Raw genomic sequence first — 8,989 nt, 5'->3', positions numbered from 1 at the left:
AAGCTTTCCTCATGCAAATCAGGAAACTACTGCTTCAATTGAGCCCTATCACTCCCACATCAAGAGTCACTATTTAAGTGACCTTTCTAAAAAATGCACAAGAAGAATGGATAGGCTCATTCATACACTTCTTCATAGGGTAGAGCCATTCTACAAAAACAAAAGATATTTGCAGCTATCAGGATTTTTAACCAACTTTAAAAAGGAAAGATATTACATAACTTCTTTAGAGAGATAAAAAACAATACTAGATTCAGATTGTTATCCATATGATCTCCTACCAAACACATATAAAGTAAGAGGTCAAAAAAATCTTACAAAATGGTACTTTGTGAGAAAATTTGGGTCAGATTTGCATGTATGTGATTGTGAGTGGGCAAATAAAGGAAACATGTGCAAACATGTGTTGAAGATCATAGATATTCTAAAGAGGAAGACAAAAAATGAGCATGATCATGTTGTTGGTAAGTGTCATTTAAGCTTTAGGTTTAGTACATACATACATATGTATGTATATTATTGTTTCCCAATGCTAACTAAATTATTCTTTTTTTCCAAATTGCAGAAGCTTCTACTCCATTGGTTGATGATAATAAAAAAGTTAGAGAGAGTTCAAGTCATGGAATTAATGTCATTGGTAATTATGATAAGATATTTATATTTAAATATTCAATTATTTTATGGCTCTTAACAAATTAACTAGTTCATATTTCAAGTGTAAATGATTGTATACATTCAGAAGATCAAGATGTGCTAGAAATTGATGGGGAAGTTCATAAAATTGGTAAGTTTTAAGAATATCATTTTATAATGAAATATATATATATATATATATATATATATATATATATATATATATATATATATATATATATATATATATAATGAAATCATGTTTTTGGATATTAAATACAATACTAAGTTGCCTATAACAAATATTGATGGTTTAGTAATAAGATTACTTGTCATATTGATGGTTCTCTAAAAATTTAGCATATAAATTCATACATTCTTACAATTTTTTAGCCAATTGTGTACAATTCAAAAGTGCAAAAATGACCAATATGGCCATCAAATTTCCTTTCAATATAATCATCAATATGTTATGTATCATTTCTAGTAAGAGAATTAGTTACAAAAATATGGGGAATTTTGTTATTTGGTAATTAAAAGTATTGAAGGCTAATGAGACTAATTAGGAGACTTGTAGTCCCAAGCTTTATGTTGGGGTGGCTAAGAGCATGTCCCAATACAACTTCTTAGCTTATTTTTGCTAGCAACAATTGCTCATTATTTTGTGGCACAATTTTCAAAGCTAGTGGCTCTAGCTACTGAACACACTAAGGTGGTTCTACAAATAGAAATAAGAAACCCTCAATTTAATGGAGCAGAAAGTGTCACTGGATGTGAAATAATTGATCTAGATTCTAGAGGCATGACAAGAAAGGAAGTAGTCAAACCTACTATAATTATACAATATTTAGTTTATTAAAGTTATCCTTAATTTGTCATGAAATCTTTCAACCTTGCACAACATCTTAATTTTTGAATGAGCTATGTGTTATAACAATGCTCTGAAAGTTTTGCAATTTCACTAGCAATTACGACACTTACTAATTTGCTAGGGGTGGGGTATGATATCCTATCTATGAAGAACTAACAATTTCTCCAACATCTGCTACTTAGACAAAATGCCACGAGTGAGACTATTATGGCTTGGGGTCAAATAAATAAGAACACAGTCACAATCTTATAAGTCCTGAATTTACCATTATAAATTTCATACACAAATGAAACCCCGATAAAAATGGAATTGAATCAAAGCCAGGAAACAATAGAACGAAAGAATTTAAGAGGATTATAGGTAAAGAAGAGAAACATGCTGGTATAGTGAACGAAAATAAGGTAGAATTTTTGTGTTGTGATACAATCATTCTAAACTTCCAAAGCATTGCAAAAGAACTGTTGCAATTCCTATAACCACACAGTAGGCATTTGAAATATGCAGACAAACAAAAATCCATACACAAAAAAAATATGAACTGTTTTGGAAATAGAGTCCAACAGGCAATGGCGGTAGATCGTGATCTCATCCCACTTACTTTTGGTCATGACAACTATGTCTCCCTTGCCTCGTAGGCCACATTTACCCCTTTTCTACCCTGCTACACTAGAGATTTAATTCTGATTGTCACCAAAACAACATTCTACAATTTCCAGCTGATAAATGTGTCATTTGTCTTTCAACATTCCTCTTTGCTTTTGAGTCGCTTGCTTTCAACCAAGTTAACTGGATTCTTATATAAAATGAAGGTGTTTCCTAGAGAAGCAGTTGTAGGAGTATTCTTCTCACAGAATATGAAGCTAAGTATAAAGCCACAGAATACGATTTTCCATAAAATAATAGAATAACTATGCGATTATTTTGCAAGCTAAGTAAAAGACAACAGAATATCATTTTTGAGCATTCCAAAAGAAAGTACAATATTCTGACAAACTGAAAGAAAGGAATTTAAAGTCTCTGTTATTAATAAATTTAGAATGACTTGACTTCAGAGATAATCCAATGAGGGAGAAGGTAATTGTAACATTCATAAGTATGAGGGTGTTTAAAAAATAAATATAGAATGAACGTGTCTTTCAGTAGAGCAAAGTAATCAAATAATTTTTGTTGCTTGTGTTGACATTTTGAGAGCTGTGTTGGGGCAAAATGGAATCCAGTCTTGAAGTCGGTAAGGCTTTTCTCATCATCTCTGTGTTTTTAGCATTTTTTGCACGGGATGTTGTAATGACATTCAAGAGACAAGATAAGTGGATTCAGGGTAGTGCTCTCACTCTCACTGCCTTGACCGTCCAGCTTCTTAGGTATTTTGATGTCCAAAACATCAATCCCTTTGGTAAATCAAAAGAAACAGAGTTGGAAATTCTATTGAACAAGCAACTCTCTGTCAACATCACTTGACTTGTTTTCTGCAGATTTTTGGGATGCATGCTACAAGGTGTGGCCTTTCATGGTTTTGAGGGGAGGTGGTCAAGTATTGCAGTTGTAGCAGTCAATTTGTGTCTACATATGGCTACCGAGGTTTACGTGCTTCATAGCGTTGATGACCCCACCTTCAAAATTGGAGGAAGGACAATGTTTATTTCATCTAGTCTTCTTCTCTTGATGGCACCCATTTCTCTTATAATTTACCTTGGTTTGGCAGTACTAAGCCATAATTTTGTTCATGGCCATCTAATTCTTAGAAATTTTATATTGCTTTTGAAAAGTATAAAATGTGAAATGCTTCATGAAATCTAACATGTTAAACCAAAAGCAATAGATACTCCAACGAACCAGATAACACCATCTAATCACATGCTAAACATCATAATAAGGAAATGCATCAATAAACTAACATCATATAAACATGATATACAAGCATTCCAATGAAAGAATAAATCACAAGAAATAATACTGTGTGACTTGAAGTACCAAGTGAAAATATCCAGCAACAGTCGCACTGGAATAATAAACTGTCTTCATATACCAGTCCCCAACAGTGGTGTAAGTAGCTACACCTCCTAACCCCATCAAACCCGTAGGTTCACTGTCGTTGCGCTAATAGAGATAATGATCCAACCACAAACACACATAAAGAAAATTTTCATGGCTAACACTCTGCAAGATAGTAATGATGACTAAAACTAATATCATGAGATAATGCATAAACTACAAGTTTGAATCAGACACTCAATGGGCTACTATGTAGGGGCTGACATCATGGAGAGCCGCATGCTATCAGATAGCTCACACTTCCCAATGGAAGGAATGAATCAAGAACACTTTTATTATCTTGATTTCATTACCAAACCAATATTTTATTTAGTTATCACTTGATTAAAGCTTCTGCATGCCAACCCTCAGGAACTAGTCATCGGGCTATGCAATCAGAAGCCCCCTCCATATGCTACCCTACCCTACCCATGCTCATCTAATGATGAGTGCCCATAGGCATGTATATTCCCAACCCAACCCCAAATGATCATAACTCCACTAAAGTACAAATGGGAGATCGGGCCTAGTAAGTCACCCGACAATGTACACACACATACACGTTTGTGGTGTACCACCATCACAAAGATCATAACACAAGGATTGGATGAGAACACAAGAAAAATATCACTCAACCAAAACGAAGCTTGGGGGGATGGATCTGGCTGGGAGAATGAATGTGACACACATCCCAATACAACATAAAAGAGAAATAATTTTTTGACTGACATCCAAATAGATGATTTAGGTCCATGACCAACATCATGCCAAGAAAACCTAAGAAAATAGGGCAGCACACAAAATGAGGTAAAAACTTCCAAAATAGTAAAGTTTGAAATTAAAACCCATTTGTTCTTAGGGCACAAAAGCTTCAAAAATCCAATAAAATTTGGGTTTGGACACCGTATGCAAAAATGGCCAGCATAACATTGTGTAACCCCAAACCCTCATCACAAAAATTGGGAAAATATTCATACTCGATCAACCAGGTAGAACCAAAAAATAGAAGCAGAGGGGAACACTAGTTCTTAGCCTCCAAACAAACAGCTACTAGAAACTGAGTTGAAACAAGAAAATAGGAGAGCCCTACCTAATAGCCAAAAGGGCTAAGAAGGAAAATATCCAGGTAAAATAAATAACGCATAGATACAATTGAAAATGACAACAAAGCAAGGTCTCCCCTAGCTGAATCCAACGATTCTGTCCTTGCAAAGATCCCACGCCCACGGCTCTTACAGTGATCAGAATACCTATCCATCAGAAAAAGCTCTCAATTTTTCAAATTGCAAAAGTGACAAGTGAGGAATTAAATTCCTCTTTCAATACTTATTCACTTTTTGAATGAATAATCGATTACGGTAAATAGCCAGTTAGAGTAGCTAGTCTTTAAATTGACCCAAATGAAAACAAACTATTCTTAATAATAGGAATTCATCTATGGAAAGGCTGGCAAAAATCAAAAATCAATTAAATAAAGCCCAAAAACCCTAAAACTAAAATCACATAAGGCCTTAACACCTTCATGACAATGCAAAACTCTAAATTCACAGACACACTCACTGATCTAATCACATAATGAAAATGAGTCTGGATTTAACAAATCACTAGATGGTTTAATTTAAACATTTAAATAAGATATGTGGACCACACAAGGACGACATTGGTATATATGAACAAATGAATCACTAACTCCATGTGCCACTACCAGGGATATAATTCATGCACACTAAAACACATGATCAAGTGCAATTGCATATAATAACATAGTCAAAGTAATAAATGCATTAAATAACTAATTTAACCATTTATTCAATTATACAGAAATAATCCATTTACATCACTCACATTCACATAAAACATAATGAAGAATGAATGAAGTAAATACCCATAGCATAAAATCCATCACATAATAGAATTAGAGATGATGGTGAAACATTCACATGATTCCATTATTGCAATGGATTCTACATTTTCAACAAACAAATATGATCTAAGTAGAACAATGCTAATTTTATTTTTCGATGTTAATTCAAGTATTAGAGTAATGTATCTTAGAAATTAATTTATTATTGACTTATCTATGTGCAGTACGAATTATATACCTTGCTTGTATTTGATGAACAAAAGGCTGGTGTACCTGTTGCATGGGCCATATCCTCAAGAAACAAAGTTGAGGACATAAACAAATGGCTAACTAACATGTATAGAAGAGGAAAAATATATAAAGAGGATTGGCATGTTAATGCATTTATGACAGATGATGCTAGTGCGGAAATTGAGGCAATCAGGTTTTACTATCCTTACTTTATATTTATAAGAATATAATTGCTTAATACCCAGGTTACACAAAGATATGTTTTCTACTTTTCAACATAAAATAGTTTCAATTTAACAATTACTTGATTAGACTTCTACTTATGAACTTTCATAACATGAAACTTGTAGATTATGCTTTGGTTGTCAAGTATTGCTATGCATTTGGCATGTACGCAGAGCATGGTTGAAGAATGTATACAAGTAAGTCAATATTTAATTGCAATTTATGAAAATTTGCATATGTCAACACTATAATGTTGTATTGTGTTATAAAATCCAGATTTGTCAGCAACAAAGATGTCGGGACAAAAATATTTGATAGATTAGGTGATATAATGTATGCAATGAGTGACAATGAAGATGTTACCGCTCACTTGATAAAAGAATTTATGGAGGAATTCAAAGAAGAAAAGAAATTTATTGAGTACTTTCAAAAGATTTGGTGTTATGATGAGAGTCATATTGGTAAGATTATCAAAGTTATGCTTAATATTTTTTTATGTATTTATACAATTTAGGTTAGTCATTTTATATACTAAGATATCATTTTTTTTTTGTATAGAAATGTGGGCAAAAAACTATCGAAGCTTTCCTCATGCAAATCAGGAAACTACTGCTTCAATTGAGCCCTATCACTCCCACATCAAGAGTCACTATTTAAGTGACCTTTCTAAAAAATGCACAAGAAGAATGGATAGGCTCATTCATACACTTCTTCATAGGGTAGAGCCATTCTACAAAAACAAAAGATATTTGCAGCTATCAGGATTTTTAACCAACTTTAAAAAGGAAAGATATTACATAACTTCTTTAGAGAGATAAAAAACAATACTAGATTCAGATTGTTATCCATATGATCTCCTACCAAACACATATAAAGTAAGAGGTCAAAAAAATCTTACAAAATGGTACTTTGTGAGAAAATTTGGGTCAGATTTGCATGTATGTGATTGTGAGTGGGCAAATAAAGGAAACATGTGCAAACATGTGTTGAAGATCATAGATATTCTAAAGAGGAAGACAAAAAATGAGCATGATCATGTTGTTGGTAAGTGTCATTTAAGCTTTAGGTTTAGTACATACATACATATGTATGTATATTATTGTTTCCCAATGCTAACTAAATTATTCTTTTTTTCCAAATTGCAGAAGCTTCTACTCCATTGGTTGATGATAATAAAAAAGTTAGAGAGAGTTCAAGTCATGGAATTAATGTCATTGGTAATTATGATAAGATATTTATATTTAAATATTCAATTATTTTATGGCTCTTAACAAATTAACTAGTTCATATTTCAAGTGTAAATGATTGTATACATTCAGAAGATCAAGATGTGCTAGAAATTGATGGGGAAGTTCATAAAATTGGTAAGTTTTAAGAATATCATTTTATAATGAAATATATATATATATATATATATATATATATATATATATATATATATATATATATATATATAATGAAATCATGTTTTTGGATATTAAATACAATACTAAGTTGCCTATAACAAATATTGATGGTTTAGTAATAAGATTACTTGTCATATTGATGGTTCTCTAAAAATTTAGCATATAAATTCATACATTCTTACAATTTTTTAGCCAATTGTGTACAATTCAAAAGTGCAAAAATGACCAATATGGCCATCAAATTTCCTTTCAATATAATCATCAATATGTTATGTATCATTTCTAGTAAGAGAATTAGTTACAAAAATATGGGGAATTTTGTTATTTGGTAATTAAAAGTATTGAAGGCTAATGAGACTAATTAGGAGACTTGTAGTCCCAAGCTTTATGTTGGGGTGGCTAAGAGCATGTCCCAATACAACTTCTTAGCTTATTTTTGCTAGCAACAATTGCTCATTATTTTGTGGCACAATTTTCAAAGCTAGTGGCTCTAGCTACTGAACACACTAAGGTGGTTCTACAAATAGAAATAAGAAACCCTCAATTTAATGGAGCAGAAAGTGTCACTGGATGTGAAATAATTGATCTAGATTCTAGAGGCATGACAAGAAAGGAAGTAGTCAAACCTACTATAATTATACAATATTTAGTTTATTAAAGTTATCCTTAATTTGTCATGAAATCTTTCAACCTTGCACAACATCTTAATTTTTGAATGAGCTATGTGTTATAACAATGCTCTGAAAGTTTTGCAATTTCACTAGCAATTACGACACTTACTAATTTGCTAGGGGTGGGGTATGATATCCTATCTATGAAGAACTAACAATTTCTCCAACATCTGCTACTTAGACAAAATGCCACGAGTGAGACTATTATGGCTTGGGGTCAAATAAATAAGAACACAGTCACAATCTTATAAGTCCTGAATTTACCATTATAAATTTCATACACAAATGAAACCCCGATAAAAATGGAATTGAATCAAAGCCAGGAAACAATAGAACGAAAGAATTTAAGAGGATTATAGGTAAAGAAGAGAAACATGCTGGTATAGTGAACGAAAATAAGGTAGAATTTTTGTGTTGTGATACAATCATTCTAAACTTCCAAAGCATTGCAAAAGAACTGTTGCAATTCCTATAACCACACAGTAGGCATTTGAAATATGCAGACAAACAAAAATCCATACACAAAAAAAATATGAACTGTTTTGGAAATAGAGTCCAACAGGCAATGGCGGTAGATCGTGATCTCATCCCACTTACTTTTGGTCATGACAACTATGTCTCCCTTGCCTCGTAGGCCACATTTACCCCTTTTCTACCCTGCTACACTAGAGATTTAATTCTGATTGTCACCAAAACAACATTCTACAATTTCCAGCTGATAAATGTGTCATTTGTCTTTCAACATTCCTCTTTGCTTTTGAGTCGCTTGCTTTCAACCAAGTTAACTGGATTCTTATATAAAATGAAGGTGTTTCCTAGAGAAGCAGTTGTAGGAGTATTCTTCTCACAGAATATGAAGCTAAGTATAAAGCCACAGAATACGATTTTCCATAAAATAATAGAATAACTATGCGATTATTTTGCAAGCTAAGTAAAAGACAACAGAATATCATTTTTGAGCATTCCAAAAGAAAGTACAATATTCTGACAAACTGAAAGAAAGGAATTTAAAGTCTCTGTTATTAATAAATTTAGAATGACTTGACTTCAGAGATAA

At 32.4% G+C, this 8,989-nt stretch overlaps 1 long non-coding RNA gene across 1 annotated transcript; it reads left to right on the top strand.

Annotated features, from left to right (window-relative positions):
- Window positions 1-2,562: 2,562 nt before the first annotated feature.
- On the top strand, window positions 2,563-3,228 carry LOC149541461 (uncharacterized). The gene is made up of 2 exons (XR_016355131.1): window positions 2,563-2,732; window positions 2,977-3,228. It is a non-coding gene; the product is annotated as an uncharacterized LOC149541461 (long non-coding RNA).
- The last annotated feature ends 5,761 nt before the right edge of the window (window positions 3,229-8,989 follow it).

The sequence above is a fragment of the Cupressus sempervirens genome, chromosome 8 (genome assembly GCF_028749045.1).
Source record: "Cupressus sempervirens isolate cs-2001-9-10 chromosome 8, ASM2874904v1, whole genome shotgun sequence".
Classification (NCBI taxonomy): domain Eukaryota; kingdom Viridiplantae; phylum Streptophyta; class Pinopsida; order Cupressales; family Cupressaceae; genus Cupressus; species Cupressus sempervirens.
This window is presented reverse-complemented; position numbering and strand designations above follow the sequence as displayed.